The 18771-nt window shown below is 50.1% G+C and overlaps 1 protein-coding gene across 12 annotated transcripts in view; it reads right to left on the minus strand.

Moving 5' to 3' along the window:
• The window catches only part of SEMA4D (semaphorin 4D), a 121401-nt gene extending 105455 nt beyond the window's left edge, over positions 1-15946 (minus strand). For 10 of the 12 annotated variants that reach the window (XM_084994485.1, XM_084994497.1, XM_021073817.2 and 7 more), the window contains exon 1: positions 15791-15946. The gene's annotated coding sequence lies outside the window, so the exon portion shown is untranslated. Of the gene's footprint in view, positions 1-14517; positions 14675-15790 lie in introns of those variants that run through there. The other 2 variants (XM_084994484.1, XM_021073815.2) reach the window with 2 other exon arrangements.
• Between the last annotated feature and the right edge of the window lie 2825 nt (positions 15947-18771).

Consider the following 18771-nt stretch of genomic DNA (forward strand, 5'->3'; position numbering starts at 1 on the left):
CTGGTCTATTTCCCACAGTATGTTTTCCATCTAAAAGCACAACAGGAGTTCCCATCGTGGTGCAGCGGAAATGTATCCGACTGTGAACCATGAGGTTGGGGGTTCGACCCCTGGCCTCACTCAGTGGGTTAAGGATCCGGCATTGCCATGAGCTGTGATATAGGTCACAGACAAGGCTCAGACCCAGCGATGCTGTGGCTGTGGTGTAGGCTGGCAGCTGTAGCTCCAAATCGACCCATAGCCTGCGAACCTCCATATGCCATGGGTGTGGCCCTAAAAAAGACAAAAAATAAATAAATAAATACATGTACAACAAACAGAACTCCCACCTGCTTTTTATTTTATTTTTTATTTTTTATTTTTTTTGTCTTTTGCTATTCCTTGGGCCGCTCCTGTAGCATATGGAGGTTCCCAGGCTAGGGGTCGAATCGGAGCTGTAACCACCGGCCTACGCCAGAGCCACAGCAACGCGGGATCCGAGCCGCGTCTGCAACCTACTCCACAGCTCACGGCAACGCCGGATCGTTAACCCACTGAGCAAGGGCAGGGACCGAACCCGCAACCTCATGGTTCCTAGTCGGATTCGTTAACCACTGTGCCACGACAGGAACTCCCCCAACTGCTTTTTAAACAAGGCATGTATAACAAGTCTAAGAAAAGTGTGTCAGACTCTCAAGGCATACAGAGTGTGTGTGTGTGTGTGTGTGTGTGTGTGTGTGTGTGTGTGTGTGTGTGTGTGTGAGAGAGAGAGAGAGAGAGAGAGAGAGAGAGAGATGATCTAAAACTGTGTTTTTCCATTTTTCTTTGTATTTTTTATGATTTCCATAACGAGTATTGCAGCAATTGGAGACCTGTAGACAAGCATCAGCAAGAAAACAGAAGCCAAGTCATCTGCTAACCACGTGACCACCATTCTGGACACTGCCTAGTCCTTTCCAGGCAAAGTATAGGTACAGCTTTTCTGACTGGCTCTTAGCCATCAAATTAGACATATTTTACACTATTATTTTTAAAGATTAGCTAGCCTAACTATCTCCTCATCTCTGACCATCTGTCAGTGGGGTGCAGCCACTGGGTTTTCCGTTTATCAACACCATACACCCTTTCTAATAAATGCCTCTTTACACCCACGATTCTTTTTTTTTTTTTTTGTCTTTTTTTGTTGTTGTTGTTATTGTTGTTGTTGTTGTTGTTGCTATTTCTTGGGCCGCTCCCGCGGCATATGGAGGTTCCCAGGCTAGGGGTTGAATCGGAGCTGTAGCCACCGGCCTACGCCAGAGCCACAGCAACTCGGGATCCGAGCCGCGTCTGCAACCTACACCACAGCTCACGGCAACGCCGGATCGTTTAACCCACTGAGCAAGGGCAGGGACTGAATCCGCAACCTCATGGTTCCTAGTCGGATTCGTTAACCACTGCGCCACGATGGGAACTCCTACATCCACGATTCTTTAGGGTAAATTTCTAGACGCTGAACTGCAATGGCTGAGGAATACACGTTTTAAAAAATATATATTTTTGGTCTTTTTAGGGCCACACCCATGACATATGGAAGTTCCCAGGCTAGGGGTCGAACTGGAGCTGCAGCTGCCAGCCTATGCCACAGCCACAGCCACACCAGATCTGAGCCGCATCTGCGGCCTACACCACAGCTCACGGCAATGCCGGATCCTTAACCCACTGAGGCGAGGGATCAAACCTGCGTCCTCATGGATACTAGTTGGGTTTGTTATCACTGAACCACCACGGGAACTCCCATTTAAAAAAATTTTAATACACCTCGACCAACGGCCACCCCTCGGTGTGTGCGTTAAAGGCTGTGGATGGTAAAGGCACCTTCCTGCAGGCTTCAAGTCACGGCACCCAGGCTCACATCTTCACCCCAACACTTCTTGGCTAGGAGACTCTGTGAATAAATTTCTTATTCTCTCTGTTATCAATATCCTCACCTGTAAGAGAGAGAACTATTACAGTCTGATAGGGCTGTGGTCAGGATTCCATGAAACAGACAGGGAAGGTCTCTGGCCAGTCCTTTACAATGAGGTTACCACAAGTGCTGCTATGTCACTTTTTTTAGTATAATGATTTTTATTTTTTCCATTATAGCTGGTTCACAGTGTTCTCTCAATTTTCTACTGTATAGCATGGTGATCCAGTTACACATACATGTACACATTCTTTTTTCTCACATTACCATGCTCCATCATAAGTGACTAGATACAGTTCCCAGTGCTGCACAGCAGGATATCATTGCTAATCCATTCCAAAGGCAATAGTCTGCACCTATTAACCCTAAGCTCCCCATCCACCCACTCCCTCCCCCTCCCCCTTGGCAACCACAAGTCTGTTCTCCAAGTTCATGATTTTCTTCTCTGTGGAAAGGCTCATCTGTGCCATATATTAGATTCCAGATACAAGTGATATCATATGGTATTTGTCTTTCTCTTTCTGACTTACTTCACTCAGTATGAGAGTCTCTAGTTCCATCCAGGTTGCTGCAAAGCTATGTCACTTTTTCTCCTAACAGCCTCCCTATCTCCATCCCTGCTTTTCCAACTCATAAATCAGATGTGCCAGAGTCACCCCTAACCATGGATCTGACCACATCAGTGGCTGCTCAAACACCTGCACATGTAGCAGAATGAAAGAAGCTGGACTAGGAGTTCCCGTCGTGGCTCAGCACAAGTAAACCCGACTAGCATCCATGAGGTCGCAGGTTCGATTCCTGGCCTCCCTCAGTGGGTTAAGGATCCGGTGTAGCCGTGAGCTGTGGTATAAGCTGCAGATGCAGCTTGGGTCCAGCACTGCCCAATTCAATTGCATCTCCAATTCAACCCCTAGCCTGGGAATTTCCATATGCTGAGGGTGCAGCCCTAAAAAGACAAAAAAAAAAAAAAAAAAAAAAGGCAGGACTACAAGGCTGCACACTGCAGGATTCTACTTATATAACATTATAACATTCTAGAAGTCTATGAGGATAGAAAATATATCCAGGGGTGCTGGGGGTGGGTGGGGTTGGGAAGGACAACTACAGAGGGACACAAGAAAATCTGTGGAGTTACGGAAATTTTCCAGATCTTGATTTGGTGGGGGCTGCATGACCATGTTCCCAAACTCACAGAATAGGACATTAGCATGGGTGAATTTTGCGGAACATATATCATATCTCAGTAAAGCTCACTTAAAAGCAAACAGGAGTTCCCCGATGGCCTAGTGGGCTAAGGATCCAGCATTGTCACCGCTGTGGCATGGCACTGCCTGGCTCCGGAACTTCCTCATGCCAGTTGTGGCCAAAAGACTGCTTTAACAATCAGCATAAAAATGAGCACATACATCAGAAAAAAATGCACTAAAGTCCATAAAAATATTAAAACAAACAAACAACAACCCTGCAGAGAAGGAAGTCTAAGCCATGGGGTCAGGCACACCAGGCCTGGTTGCCTAGTCAGGAGCTGTCCTCTGGTTTCTCGCTCACTAAATGTCCTTCACACCTGCAGGCCCCAGAAGGGCCCCCAGCAAACCCAAAGTCCCCACCCAGGCCTCTGGCCTGGTGTTCTCCAGACAGACCCTGTGTTCAGAATCCAGACCCCACATCCTCCTCTGCTCCCTCACATGTACCTTCTCCCCTTTCTGGAAGAACCTCCCGGACGGCCAGTAAGAAAAGACTAATCCCTCCTTCCTCTACAGCAAACATTCTCAACTCTGGCTGCACAAGAATTACCTGAGCAACTGTTACAACCACAGATCCACACCCTCCCTCCCATCTTCAGAGATTCTGATGTAACTGGGCGGGTGTGGGGTTGTTCTGCTTCATTTTTTTGATGAACGCCAGGCTCAGAAATGAAAGACGGAAGAGTGTGCAAATCCAGGGATATTAAAGGGATAAATAACAAAGGAAGATTATAAACAACTTTATGCCAACAACTTTGACAACTTTGGTGAAATGGGTAGATTCCTTGAAACACACAAATCACCAGGACTGACGGACTCAAGAAGAAGCAGTCTTAGTAGCACTATGTCAAAAAACTGACTTCCTAACTAAAAGCCTCCCCATAAGGAAAATTCAGGATAGCTTCACTAACAAATTCTATCAAATGTTTAAGAAAGAAACAATGACAATTCTAGACAAACTCTTAAAATAAGAGTTAAAATAATAAACTCTTAAAATAATAAATGAAGAAGGAATACTTCCCGATTCACTGAGTGGGGCCAACATTGCCCTGATACAGAAACCAGATCGAGACATTACAGTAAAAGAATATTCCTCATGAATCTCATTATAAATATCCTTAACAAAATTGTAGCAAAATGAATCCAGCAATACATAAAAAGGATAATACAGCATGACTGACTGGGGTTTGTGCCCAGAATGCAAGGTTGTTTAATATTCAAAAATTAACCAATTAACCAATTCAAAAATTCACCATCTATATCCAGAAAGTGGGGGAAATCATATGATTTTTCTCAACAGATACAGAAAAAAACATGACACAGTTCAATATCCACTCAGGATAAATGCAAACTAGAAAACTTCCTCAACCTCAACAAAAAGGCATCTTTGATCTTCACCAAACATCATATTTAATGAAAGACATTAAGTTCTTCTTCTTAAAACTGCAAACAGGTAAGAATGTCCACTGGCACCACTTCTGTTAAACACTACATGGAATAGACAGTATAATAAAAGAAAAAGAAACAAAAAGCATTTTAATTAGAAAGACAGAGGTAGGGAGTAGCTCCCTTCATGGCTCAGTGGTTAACAAACCCAACTAGCACACCATAAGGACACAGGTTCGATCCCTGGCCTTGCTCAGTGGGTTAAGGATCCAGCATTGCCGTGAGCTATGGTGTAGGTCGCAGACGCAGCTTAGATCCAGTGTTGCTATGTCTGTGGCATAAGCCGATGGCTACAGCTCTGATTAGACCCCTAGCCTGGGAACCTCCATATGCTGCAGGTGCGGCCCTTGAAAAAAAAAAAAAAAGAAAGACAGACAGAGGTAAAATGGCCCCTATTTATAATGGTCAGGATTATCTTTGAGCAAAAATCTTAAAGGACTACAAAAAAGCTACTCGAACAAATAATTTAGAACAGCCACAGGATAATTCAACAACATAAAAAAATCAGTTGTTTCTATACAATGCAGCAGTAAACAACTGGAAAATAAAAAAATTAAAAATTAATTTATAACATCCAAAACCACAAAATACCTATAAATAAATTTGATAAAACTCATATAAGACTTACACTGACTGCTACAAATCACCGCTAAGAGACATGAAGGAAGGTGAGTACAAACCGGGAGACAGATCACTAGGAGACAGATCACTAGCCGAGAGGCTCACTGCTGTTAAAATGTCAATATTCCCCAAGCTGGTCTAAGGAGTTAATGCAGTCCCAGTCAAAATCCAAGCGGGCTTTTTCGCAGAAACTGGCAAACTGATTTTCAATTTACCTGGAAACGCAAAGGATCTAAACTAGACAACCTAATTTTGAAAGCAAAGTACACTTGGAAGGCTCACCACCTGGCTTCAAGAATCACTGTAAAGCAACAGACATGAAGGCAGCATGGTTTTAGGGCCAGTGGTGAATAGGCCATAACAGACCAGAACTGAGTCCTGCAACAAAGCCACACAGATATTTGCAATTACTTTGCAAACATGATGCCAATAATTCAATGGAGAAAGGACAGTTTCTTTAACAAATGTTGCTGGAACAACTGGGTATCCACATTAAATAGTTAGCTCCTTCCAGTGGAAAGGCAACTCAAACTGGATAAGAGATCTAAACACAAATGCAAAACCATAATGTCTTCAGAAGAAAAAACAGGAGAAAATCGGACTTAACACTAAAAGTATGTGCCCTTCGAGAGATATATTAATAAGCCCCAGACCGGAAGAAAATACTTGTAATATCTCACAAAGAACTTGAATCCAGAAGACGTAAAGAACTCTCAGAACTCAAAAAGACAAACAGCCCAATTAAAAAGCTGGCAGCTTTGAACAAAAAGTTAAAAGAATATATACAAATAGCTAATAAGTACAGGAAAAGATACTCAACTAGAACATCTATAATCCAGCATGAAGACACCCACTAGAACAGCTAAAATTAAAAAGACTGACGACGGCAAGTGCTGGCAAGGATGTGAAATAACCGTGCGCCCACATCAGCAGCACCGATGTAAAATGACACAACCGCTTTGGAAAACAGTTCGCCAGTTTCTCATACAGATACACCTACCAGGCAAACCCACCACTCCGCCGGTTAAGTAGCTGCCCAAGAGAAATGAAAACACAGGTCCGCACACAGACTTGCCTACAAATAAGTATAGCATTTCGTATCCTTTTCTCACAGGTGGTAAAACACACATAACAAAATTTACCGTGTTAACCATTTTAAAAGGTACAATTCAGGGACAATGAATGTGTTCATAATGCTATGCAACCAATACCACCCTCTAGTTCCAGGATATTTTCATCACCTCCAAAGGAAATCCTACATATATTAAGCGGTCATTTCCATTCTCCCTTCCCTCAAGCCCTGGCCACAACTCACCTGCTCTCTGTCTCTGTAGATTTGCCTGTTCTGGACATTTCCTATAAATGGAATCATACAATATGTGCACTTTGATGTCCATTTTCTCTTAGCATAATGTTTTCAAGGGTCAACCGTGTTGTAACATCAGTACTGCCTTTTTTTTTTCCCCCTCGGCTTTTCAGGGGCCACACCTGGGACACACGGAAGTTCCTGCTAGGGGTCGAATCGGAGCTACAGTTGCTGGCCCACACCACAGCCACAGCACCACCAGATGCAAGCCTCATCTGTGACCGACACCACAGATCACAGCAAAGCTGGATCCTTAACCACTGAGCGAACCCACATCCTCAGGGATCCTAGTCAGGTTCGTTAACCACTGAGCCATGAAGGGAACTCACAGTACTGCCTTCTTTTATGGCTAAGTAATATTCCATTGTCTGAATGGACCACATTCATTTACTCATGCATCCACTGACAGGCACTCGTGTTGTTTCCCAAATTGTGAACAGCGCTGCTATGAACAGCTGTGTACAAGTTTTTGTTTAAATATCTGTTTTCAACTCTTTTGGTCATTTACCCAGGAGTAGAACGGCTGGGTTACAGGATAGTTCTATGTTTAACTTCTGGAGGAATCTCGAAATCGTTTTCCCAAGTTGCTACACCATTTTACATTTTCCAAGCACTTTTATGAAATTTACAATTTTTCCATATGCTCACCAACACTATTATTTTCCTTTTTTTTTTTTTTTTTTTTGATAAAAGCCATTTGGAGGGGGAAGTGCTATCTCACTGCAGTTTTGATTTGCACTTCCCTAGTGACTGATGACGCTAAGCATCTTTTTATGTGCTTATTTGTCATCTGTCTTCACTGGAGATATGTTGGCTCTTGTTTTAACTGGTTGTTTTTCCTTTTGTGTTGAGTTGTAGCTCACAGCCCTTTTATTCACAATAACCTGAATAGGAAGCAATCCAAACAGCCGCTGACAGGTGAATGAATCAATAAAGCATGGTACACCCACACAATGAACGAGGACTCAGCAGCTAAGACACGAAGTACTGATACATATACCTAAGAATCTCAAAAACGTGGAGTTCCCGTTGTGGCTCAGTGGGTTAAGAACCCAACTAGTATCCATGAGGACACAGGTTCGATCCCTGGCCTCGCTCAGTGGGTTAAGGATCAGGATCTGGCGTTGCCGTGAGCTGTGGTATAAGCTGCAGACTCGGCTCAGACCCCATGGCTGTGGTGTAGGCTGGCAGCTGGAGCTCTGATTCAACCCCTAGTCTGGGAACTTCCAAATGCCTCAAATTCGGCCCCCCCAAAAAAGAAGCATCTCAAAAACCTGTCAAGGGAAAGATGCTAGACAGTCTACAATACATGCTTCCATTCTGAAACTCTTGAAGAAACAAATCTCATCTTAGAATAATCGAATCTAGGCAGGTCAGTGATTGTCTGGGTGGAGGCCAACAGGGAACTGGGGGAGGGCTCGCAGGCCAAACAATCTCAGCTGCAAATGCTCAACTCTGTTCAAACAGCCCCACGGCGGCCAGGGATGCTGGGTGTGTGAAGGGGTGTGCCATGCCTGACCTGCAGGCCAGAGGGCATCCACTCCTGGCCTCCATCATGATTATGGTGGCAGCTGCATAACTGTCTACACTTGCCAAAACTCACTGAACAGAGGGCTTAAAACTGTACCTTTTATTGCATGTAAATTATACCTCAATAACTTGGTTAAGGAAACATTGTTTCTACAGACACCCTGCAGTCTACTGTGCATCCAGGGTGAGACCCACAGCCCTGCCTCTGCCCTCCTGACTGCCCCCCAAAGCGCACCCCCCGACACCTAGGGCAGGCCGTGCTTAGCCTAGCCTTGGGCAGCCTTTTAAAACCCAGAGCTTCTGATTCAGGGCGCTTAAGGTGGAGGTGAAAACCTGCGCCTGTGCTAAATTTGGGGCTGCGATGCTGTTGGCATAGGGATGGACTCGCTCTCTCATTCACATGGCGTCCAGTGGAAGGGGAGTCAAGACGGTGCTACAGACAACACATGGGCCTGTGTGGAGGAAGTGCCAGGCGAGCGTGAGGACGGAGATGCTCACATTACGGCTGCGAGGACATGGCCCTATTTTCAGCCTATGTTCAGTTCTGGCCAGGCCCACCAGGCATGGGGACCTGGGCCCCTTCGCCCTTCCCGTGCCCCACACAGCTGTCCCCAGCCACGAGGGCAACCCCTGCCCGCCCAGGATCCGTGCAAACTCAGCTCCCCAGGCCTCCTGAGCAAACCACCCATGAGCATTCTATGGACCCTGGGCCCCTATCACCATGCTCAGGGGGCTCTGCTGTCGTGGCAAGCTCCTATAACCACTCTCCCTCACCCAGCTCCTCTCCTGCCTGCAGGGCCAAGCAGAGGGGCACGTATGCTATAGGCCACTGAAAACCAGCCTCCGCCCATCTGCCCCTGCTGCTCTTTTTTTTTTTTTGTCTTTTTGTCTTTTGTTGTTGTTGTTGTTGCTATTTCTTGGGCTGCTCCCGCGGCATATGGAGGTTCCCAGGCTAGGGGTTGAATCGGAGCTGTAGCCACCGGCCTACGCCAGAGCCACAGCAACGCAGGATCCGAGCCGCGTCTGCAACCTACACCACAGCTCAAGGCAACGCCGGATCGTTAACCCACTGAGCAAGGGCAGGGATCCAACCCGCAACCTCATGGTTCCTAGTCGGATTCGTTAACCACTGCGCCACGACGGGAACTCCCCCTGCTGCTCTTGATCCATGGAGGACATGAGCAAGGGCTCCCACCCCTGGTCCTTCCTCTCACCCTCCTCTGTCCTTCCCTTCAGCACAGAAACCTGCAGCATAACCCCATCAGCTCCCCTATTTCTCAGCTTCCCTTCACAGCAAAAAAAAGTTGCCGACTCTTGTGGTCTCTTGGCCCCCCACTACCCCATACTTCTCATCAGGACACTGACACCCTCCATGCTGCTGAGGTCCATTCTCCAAGGTCAATTCTCAGTTCTTACATCACTGGAGCCCTCAGCTGGGCAGCCCTTCCTCCTCCTGCCTGTTCTGCCCGTGACCCAGGATGCCCCAGACACCCCAGCTTCCTCCTGCCCGATGGCACTCCTTGGTTCCTTTGCCTTGGACCTCTCTCCTCCATCTGTTCCACTCCCCTGCCACCTCCTGCTGATGCACAGCTTTAAAAGTATCACCTGGGTGCCAGAAAGAGCCAGATGGACTGCCTGGGCCCAGGCCACACCCCAAACTCCAGCCTCACTTGCCTGATGAGCCCCTTACCACCTGCACCTGCACAGCAATGAAGCTCATTGGTACTCTCTGGAGAGCTCGCCAGCCTCCCGAACTGCCCACAACTGCTCTGCCCACAGACAGCCCACCTCAGGTGGATGCCCACTCCATCCCTCAGATGGCCTAAGCCAAGAATCTCGGGGTCCCCTTGGACTCCTCTACTGCTCCAGCCATGCACCCGGCTCCACCTCCACCACACACCCAGCATCCAAAACCGGCAGGGGGCCGCCCCTCTGCTCTGGCCACACCCGCCCTCTGACCTCTGCTGAAGTGTGCCCGGATGTCCCCCGGCCCCTGCCTCCCCATCATTCCTCACTTCATCCACCAGCCACCTGATTTCAAATCTCAAACACCCCCCAACTGTTGACTCACTTGAGCACCTGGGAGCACCCTGGGAGCTCCCGAGCACCCACGCTTTCTCCATAGCACTATGGCCCCAATATGGGACATATTCTTTTTTTTTTCTTTCTTTTTTTTAGGGCTGCGCCTGGAGCATACGGAAGTTTCCAGGCTAAAGGTCGAGCCAGAGCCTCAGCTGCTGGCCACGGCCATAGCCATAGCCACAGCAAGGCCAGATCCAAGCCGCATCTGCTACCTACACTGAAGCTTGCAGCAACGCTGGATCCTTAACGCACTGAGTGAAGCCAGGGATTGATTCCACATCCTCACAGATACTAGTCCAGTTCATTACTCCTGAGCCACCACAGAATCTCCCCGGGACACATTCTGATGTATTTCCTCTCCTTAGACCTCCATCACCCTCTACTTGATGGTAAGCACCAAGTTGGCAGGGCCTTCTGTGTCTTGGTTTTTTGCTGTAATTGAAGTTCAATAAACACCTGCTGGGGGAAGTGGTGCGTGTCCATGAAGTTGACAAATCCGCAAGTTGGAAGAGGCCTTGAAGGCATCTAATTCCTTTACCTCAAGAAACACGGATGCTGGGACCTCGCCTACAAAGGACCCAGACCTCCTCTGTTACCCAAATGCCTGGACAATGCAGCTTATCTCTGAATGGAAAATTGGCCCTGCGCTTACGCCCTTTCTGATGGCAGGCGGCTCACAGCCAGGCTCGGAGCAGATTCCTGGCCCAGAGCAGGTCCACCTTGCCGCTGGCCCAGCTGTGCCCTTCCACAGCCACAGGAAACACGAGTAAACAGCAAACAAAACTCCCAAACACATGAGGAGAACAAAGTAGGGTCCAGCTGAGGCCCTCATTCAGGGCAGGCCCCCCGGGAACACTGGGTCTTTGCAAACAACATCAAAACACATGTCAGGACCAAACAACACCCAAATGCTAGATCAAAGCGGATTGTATTCTGGTGCTTAAGCGACTCAAATTTCTTGCAATAGGACAGGAAGACAGGAAAAGAAAAAACAACCCTAGCCTTCCAGGCAACTTATACTTTTTGATTTTGTGGACTGAGCGTTTTTTATGCTTTTGTGTTGGTTTCGATTAAAGTTACTTAATATATCCTCCACTCAATGAAAAAAACAGCAACTACTAAAAATGGGAGGAACAGCCCCACAGCAGCAGGCCATTCAAGCGGCAGTGGAAATCCACCCACCAAGGCCCTGGACCGTCTTCACTTTTGTTTGTGGGCCAAGCCCCATGGAAGGGAATGTGCTTCTCCACTTAAACAAGGGTCTGAGCGGAGGGCTTTCTCCATCCCAAGGCCCCAGCCCAGACCGGTGCCTTGGCTTACTGCCCCCTTAAGGGATGATGTTTCTGTTTAATTTTCAGGGTTTGGGTCTTGGCCCCCCTACTGCCGAGGTCAGGGCACTGATGGCTCTTTTTCATGGCCCACAGAGCACATGCTCACAGCATCAGTGACTGTTGATTCATTAAGGGCCTCATTTAAGCCACATCATCCATTCTTAAGTCACGTAGGAACATGAATTCCTACAAATCACATCCATTTAAAATACATTTGAATTTAGCTATAAATTTAATATCTAAAATAGGATATTCTATTCCTTAGTGGAGACACCTTCTTTAAAATTAATTCTATCATCACAGGAGTTCCTGTTGTGGCACAGTGAAAACAAATCCAACTAGCATCCACAAGGATGTGGGTTTGATCCCTGGCCTTGTTCAGTGGGTTAAGGAGCTGGTGGTGTTGTGAGCTGTGGTGTAGGCTAGCAGCTATAGCTCCGATGCAATCCCTAGCCTGGGAGCCTCCATATGCCACAAGTATGGCCCTAAAAAGCAAAATTATATTAAATTAAATGAATTCTATCATTACAAAAATAATTTCACTGTAAAAGAAAGCAACCACACAAAAGGACGTGGGGCTAAGAGTATGGGTTCCTCTTTCTCCTCTCTCCCCTCCCCCTTCTCGACCCTCCCTCAACACACAAACACACGCACTCTCTCTCTCACACACACACACATCTTTCCCTCCCACCCTATTGCTAGCTGCACAGTCACTCCTGCTCAGCGCTGTATCCCTAGAGCCTGGAGCAGTGCCTGCCTCACTCATCCACAGCAGGCACTCCAACATCATCGGTTCAATCAGCCGTGTGTGGGTCCTTCCAGATGCTTCTTCACTTTGCCACCTACACCTGCATAAACGGAATCACTCTATACAGTCCACACTAAGGAGCAGCGTTTTCATTTAACTTGCCAGCGCTTCTTTTAAAGTACACCTCAGCCATTTCATGAAGCGAAGGATCCTGTGGACATGTTTTTTGGGGGAAATGGGATTCTTAAATTATTAACTTTTTATGATAAAGAATTTCAGAATTACAAGTGGACAGAAGAGAATAACAAACCCTCAGGTACCCTCACCCAGAGCCAACAACCATCCATCCAGGGACAATCCTGCCCCCTCTATATCCCCAGCCACCTCCCACCAGGGCTAATAGGAAACAAATCTCAAACGCTGTATCATTTCCTCTGCAAATACTCCAGCATCTACCCCTAAAAGCTAGACTGCTTTCACACATAACCATAACACTGTTATTAAGAAATATAATTGTTCCTCAAAATAATCATTCACTCAACAAATGTCCAACTGTCTCATAAATACCATAATTTTTGAAAGGAGAAATTCTTGGCTCAAATGCTGGTTGACCATATTTTGTTCAAAGCCTTCAATCCTGGGATGCTATGTACAAGCAACCGAGGGAGGGGGCATAGTCTCCACTGTCGTGGACAGCACCTGAAACTTTTACACCAAACCAGGGACTGTACCCCACTGGAGGATCACAAGGGTACACCGAGGGCAGCTGATGGGGAACAGCACTTGGGTGCTGGAATGCCTGGCACAGGTAGGGCACCACCAGGCAAACATCCGTGCGTTCAGGAAGGGTCAGGCAGCTAGAAAGTGAGCCACTTCAAGGAATTGGGATGATCCAATTTGCTTATCCCAAAGATCACTTTAATTGGTGTGCGGAAAAGTGCCACCCCAGCTCTGGGCGAGGCCCACTCACGCTGCTTCCACCTGACTCAATTAGCAGATATTTCCTCCTAATAAATCTCCACTTCCCCACATCACTTCTGGACAGCAAGCAGGCTGCAGTAGCTGTGAGTCGAGCTGAATCTCCAGGGCAGAGGAGCCTGCCTGACTGGCCCGCTCTTGGGTGACACCCTGAGACATCCCCACATGGCCACGGGCCCAAGTGGCACAGGTGGAGCTGGGGAAGCCACACCTGCCAAGGCCAGGGTGGACAGCAGTTTTTCTTCCAGCAAATTCATCTGTACATTTTTACACAGCCAGCTTCACCCCATGGCCACCCTGCATGCCTGGATGGCTGGCTGGTCCCTGCCGTCAGTCCCAGAAGAACCTGGGCGTGGGGGACTGGGAGCCCAGGGCTCCACTACCTGCACATCATCACCAAACAAATCCTTAGCATGAGGGAAGGGTCGCAGTTAACTATGGAACCATCAGGAAGCCAATGCACTTGCACAGCAGCAGAGACCTAACCCTGGCACAATGGGATGTCTGGTGTGTGTGGGGAGAAACGTAAGTCCCAACCACCAACCCAGGAGTTCTAGCTCCAGGCTCCCCACACAGGTCAAGCGGGTCAGGAGAAAGATCCTGGCCACCCTCCTGGCCGCACCCATCCCTTCTCCACCATTAGAAACAGAACCCAGAAGGAAGAGGGGGAGGCGAGGGCCTGGCCCTGCTCGGTGTGGGAGAGGCAGGCTCCCTCTAGAAGCAGAGAGGACCGCTGAGAAAACCATTGATCTGTGCAAGGCAATATTGATTCTGCTGTGTGCCGGCACCAGCGGAGGGTCCTCCCCCCTCCCTCAGAGCCAGCCATTAGCGTGCACGCCCAAGCACTGGCCTAGACATCCCTGTCTGGTGTGGGGAAGATGCTTGAGATGAAATCCGCCTTGGCTAACCCACAGGGAACGAAGCACAAGTGAATGATGTCATTAAGATCACCTCCCTGGCCCCCAGACCCACAGGACAGCTGTGTGGCATGACCTTGCACCCCACTTCTCAGTCGGGATAGATGCATCACCTGCCAGGACCCTGGGGAAAGCTGTCAGAGGACCCCGGTCCCCGATGGAGGGGTCTCTGCCAAGGTGCATTTCCCAGCAATCGCAGGGAGTCGGTCCCACTGCCATGCCAGTTAGTGGTCCTATAATACGCTGCAAGAGTGGCCCTGGGCAGAGCTGCCTCTCAGTGCTAGCAATTAGTTTCTATTTATTTGGTTTACCTGCAAATATACATACTTTTCAATCTGAAGATCTGGCCTCTTGGGGGGGTGGAGGGGACAATCCTAGTCCACTGAAATGCCCCACTGTGTCCTCACCATCCTCTCATTCCTGTAGGTTTTGTCCCTGGTGGGACCCTGTGCCTGGAGTACTCAGAGCAGGCCTGCTTTATTCCTCTTTATTCTTGCAGACTATGTGCACAGACACCAACGGTTCAAGTGACAATTGGGGCATTATCTCGACCAGAATCCTGGCCCCAGTGCTGGCTGAGGCAGCCTGTTTCTGGGACACAGTAAACACTCCCAAATAACGGCGCCCAGGCAGCCAGAAGGCAGGCCCCAGGCCTGGGGCAGATCTGAGGTGACAGGCCACCGATGTCCCTTTACCCCCCTTGGAAAGGAAACTTCCACTCGGTGGTGGCGTCAAGTGGATTTGAGTTGACTCAGAAGAGGGGGCCAGCCACTTGGCCACAGTCCCTAGGTCCCGGATGTGCTTAACATAAGGGAAGGTTTTTTAAATCAAAAGCAGAAAAACTTTGCATGGCAAACGCTCCAGAAAGCAGGGCCCTGCCCTCGAGACAACAGGCCTCATTTTCCGCTAACTGCCCATCCAAAGACTCCCCCTCAGCCAGCCACCCAATACTAAATTAAATAAACGAAGACGAGCACCAGAACCCAACTCTCCTTTCCATGTTTGCACTGGCAAAACCCCAGTGGATTCAGCCTCTTGAAGCTCACCAGGCGGCTGCAACAGGTGCAGCCGGAGCTAAAGCTGCTGATTCTCCTTGGCTGTTCTAGAACCACGCAGCCAAAACCCTAAAGGAAGCCGAGGCCTGCAGCACTCACTGCCAGGGTCCCGACCTGCCCCACCTGTCTGAGTGCACGGCTCCGGGTCCAGTGCCCGGGGCCTCGGCCTCCGCGACAGAAATAGAAGCCACGGGGCCCAGTCAGGCCCGAATGGCCCAAGTGGGGCGGGGGCCTGGCAGACAGGAGCCGTGGGCCGGGCTGAACACGCCGCCCCCGGCCCCGGCCACCGTCTGCCGCGCGCCCCGAGCCCCCGGCGCCGCTGAGCCACCTGCGCGCGCCGGGGCAGGGAGCGAGCGGAGGAGGGGAGGGGTCTTGGGGTCCAGGAAGGGGACTCCGGGAGGGTCCGGGGGTCCGCGGAGGAGTCTAAGGGCTCCCGGGCGGGGGGGGGGGGGGGGCTCCTGGCGGGCTCTGGGGCCGTCTCGCCACCCCCGCGCACCTGCCCGGCTCGAGCCCTCCCTCCTCCACCCCCACCCCCTGGCTCTTACCTGGCTCGGCGGGTCCTGGCCGCGCGGCCCCAGCGGTGCCCGGCCCAGCGAGCGCGGGCGCAGGAATGGCGGCGGCGGCGGTGGTGGTGGCGGCGGCGGAGGCGGCCGGCTCCGAGGGGCGGCGCGGCCGGGCGGCGCGGGGATGCTGCGGCGCGCGAGGGCTCGGAGGCCGGCGCGTGAGGGAGGGCGCGGGGCGGCGCGTAGGCCCCTCCTCCGCTGCCCGCCTCCCCTTCCCGCCTCCTCTCTCCCTCCCTCTCCCCTCCCTCCACCTCCCCCGAGCCTGGAGGAGAGTCGTCCTCCTCTCCGTCCCTCCCCTTTTCCCTCCCCTTTCTTCACCTTCCTTCACTCCTCCCCTCCCTCCGCCCCCTCCCGCTCCTGTCACCTCCCACCTCCTCACCTTCCCTCGGCCCTCCCCCCTCCCTCTCCTCTGCCCTCCCTCTCCTCCCCCTCCCTGCCCCAGGCCATCCCCTGCCCTGGCCAGGCCTCTGCTGGGTCCAACACAGCTTCCAATTAAGTGCCCAGTTACCCCGTCGCCTCGCCACCTGCTAATGGACCAGAGCGCCCCTTCTGGGAGCCAGATCTTACACCACCCATTCCAGCAACCCCCATCCCCCCCACCCCCACCCCCCAAATCGCCAAGGTTCCTGAAGCCCCAGGCCCTGGTACAGCTCCACTAAAAGTGTGGCCAAAACTTGTGGGCTCCCAGAACACTTGATCCTTTGCTTCTAAGCAAATCTGATTTGGATAAGAACATTCCAAACCAAGCCCCCTGCCATTTTCCCAGGGGGAGGTGGGCAGGTACTAACCTGGGTTTTGCTGCAGTCCTTCTGTTTGTCCCCGTGCCAACTGTTGGCTAAGTGTTCACCATTCTCTACACCCCTGGTGACACACGTTTATACTAACCCACAGGTTTGAGGACCTATGTGCCCTCAGAAGATGGCCCCAAACCCTTCTACCCTGGAGGGATAAGTAACTGGCCCAGGAAGGTGGCTGGCCTGGCCAGGAAGCCTGCTGAGGGGTGCTCTCTAGGGAAAGGGGGACAGTTCCTGATGAAGCAGTCAGGATTTCCCTGCATGTAGGAGTCCCGGTGCATCATCTCCGGGCCTGGTTATAGATTCTCCAGGCTGCAGGCATCCTCCCAGGGCCCCTGAGACCACTTTCCTGATGCCCATGAGCCAGAGTCAGAGTTGAAAAATTAAGCCGTTCCTGGGAGTTCACGTTGTGGTGAAGTGGAAACCAATTCCACCAGTATCCATGAGGATGCTGTTTCAATCCCTGGTCTCACTCAGTGGGTCGAGGATCTGGTGTTGCTGTGAAGATGCAGCTCAGATACTGTGGCTGTAGAGTAGGCCAGTAACTGTAGCTCTGATTTGACCCCTAGCCTAGGAATTTCCATATGCTGTAGGCGCAGCCCTAAAAAGCAAAAAAAACAAAAACAAAAAAACAAAGCTGTTCCTAAGTGATCAGTGATGGGCCCAAGAGCCTCCCTTCCCTTCAGGGGCGTCCTCGCTTTCTCTGCAGGGGCTCCGAGGGCCAGGCCTGAGGGCCAGTAGCCCAACACCAAACCAGCAAAGCAAAGAGGGTAAAACTAGTGCAGAGGGTGCAGGTAAGGGTGAGGGGGAGCTCAGCCCCTCTCCCTCAATGGGTGGGGGTGGTGACCTGGAATCTGGAATGTGATAGAACCAGTTTGAGTCTTAAGTCTTGGCTCTGATGCTTCCAGGGTGACCTTGTGAGCCCTGTCCTGACCTTCCCAAGGTGAGGGTCATGTCCCGGGGCTGCTGAACGTGGAGAGACTCTCGGGTAAAGTCATGTGCCCTACCTGCATTATTGGTGACTGTATGGGAAAGACACAGGGGAGAGGTCCTTCCCCAGCTTTCTTCCAGTGGGAGAAGGCTGTGGACCTATGTTTCCCATCCCATTTGGATTAAAACTGAAACAAGTATTGCAGAGACAGGGGGCGCTCCTGTGTGCGTCGCTAGTCGGACACGTCAAGAACACGGTGCCCTTGCTTGTGGGTCTAAGGACAGCGACCAGCAGGCCCTGGGAGGGTAACTGATGCATGGGGAGCCTTCAGTCTGGAAGATCAATGTGTGGAGCACAAGTCGGCGGAATCCAAATATTTGCAAAACTGTCCGGGAAGAAGGATTACCCTGTGGGGTTATGAAGGGCAGAATGAGGACAGATGGGTAGAAATTAGATTAGGGAGTCGATGTCCTCCCCCTTGTAAGCACTTTCTGGCAGATCTGTCTGCCGGAGGAGCTGGCCACCCCTGGAGGAGCATGTCTTACAGGGCCAGCGTCTAGACAGTTTCTGGGGCCACCGGCGGGAAACTGCTGGAGGGCGCCTGCAGCAAGGATGCTGTGGAACCTCTCCCAGCTCTTAGACCATGCTTTGTGGTCTCTAATAAAGCAACCACACCCCTGCCTGCTCCCTCTGCGGTGCCAAGGGCAGGGAAGAGACTGACCTAGCACACCTGAGCTGGAGCCCATGCTTCCGGTGTCAGCACCTTGGAAAGGCAACGTAAACCTCTCTTAGCCTGTTTTCTCATTTGTACGAAGGAGATAGGAGAGGATTCAATGAGATGACAGCCCTTTCCCACCACCCAGCACCTGGGAGGGACGCATCCAGGTCACACAAGGTGACCCAGTTTGTCTTTTCATTCTTAATTTTTTTTTAATCTTTTTTTTTTTTTTTTCCTTTTCGGCTTTTTAGGGCCACACCCTCAACATATGGAAGTTCCCAGGCTAGGAGTTGAATTGGAGCTGTAGCCCCTGACCTACACCATAGCCACAGCAACACGGGACCCAAGCCACATCTGCAACCTACACCACAGCTCATGGGAACTCCCCCTAAAATGATTCTTAATATTTTCTTATTAAAGCGTATCTGTAAATATCTGAAATAGGACAAAGATATCTGCTAACCTAACGTCATTATTTCTATTTATCATTGTATTAGAAGGGTTTTTTTTTAATTTGAAG

This window comes from Sus scrofa, chromosome 14 (assembly GCF_054392235.1).
Source record: "Sus scrofa isolate SSC_HxYL_T2T_F1_AM1 chromosome 14, Sscrofa_HxYL_maternal_Yorkshire_Landrace_v2.0, whole genome shotgun sequence".
In the NCBI taxonomy this organism is placed as follows: domain Eukaryota; kingdom Metazoa; phylum Chordata; class Mammalia; order Artiodactyla; family Suidae; genus Sus; species Sus scrofa.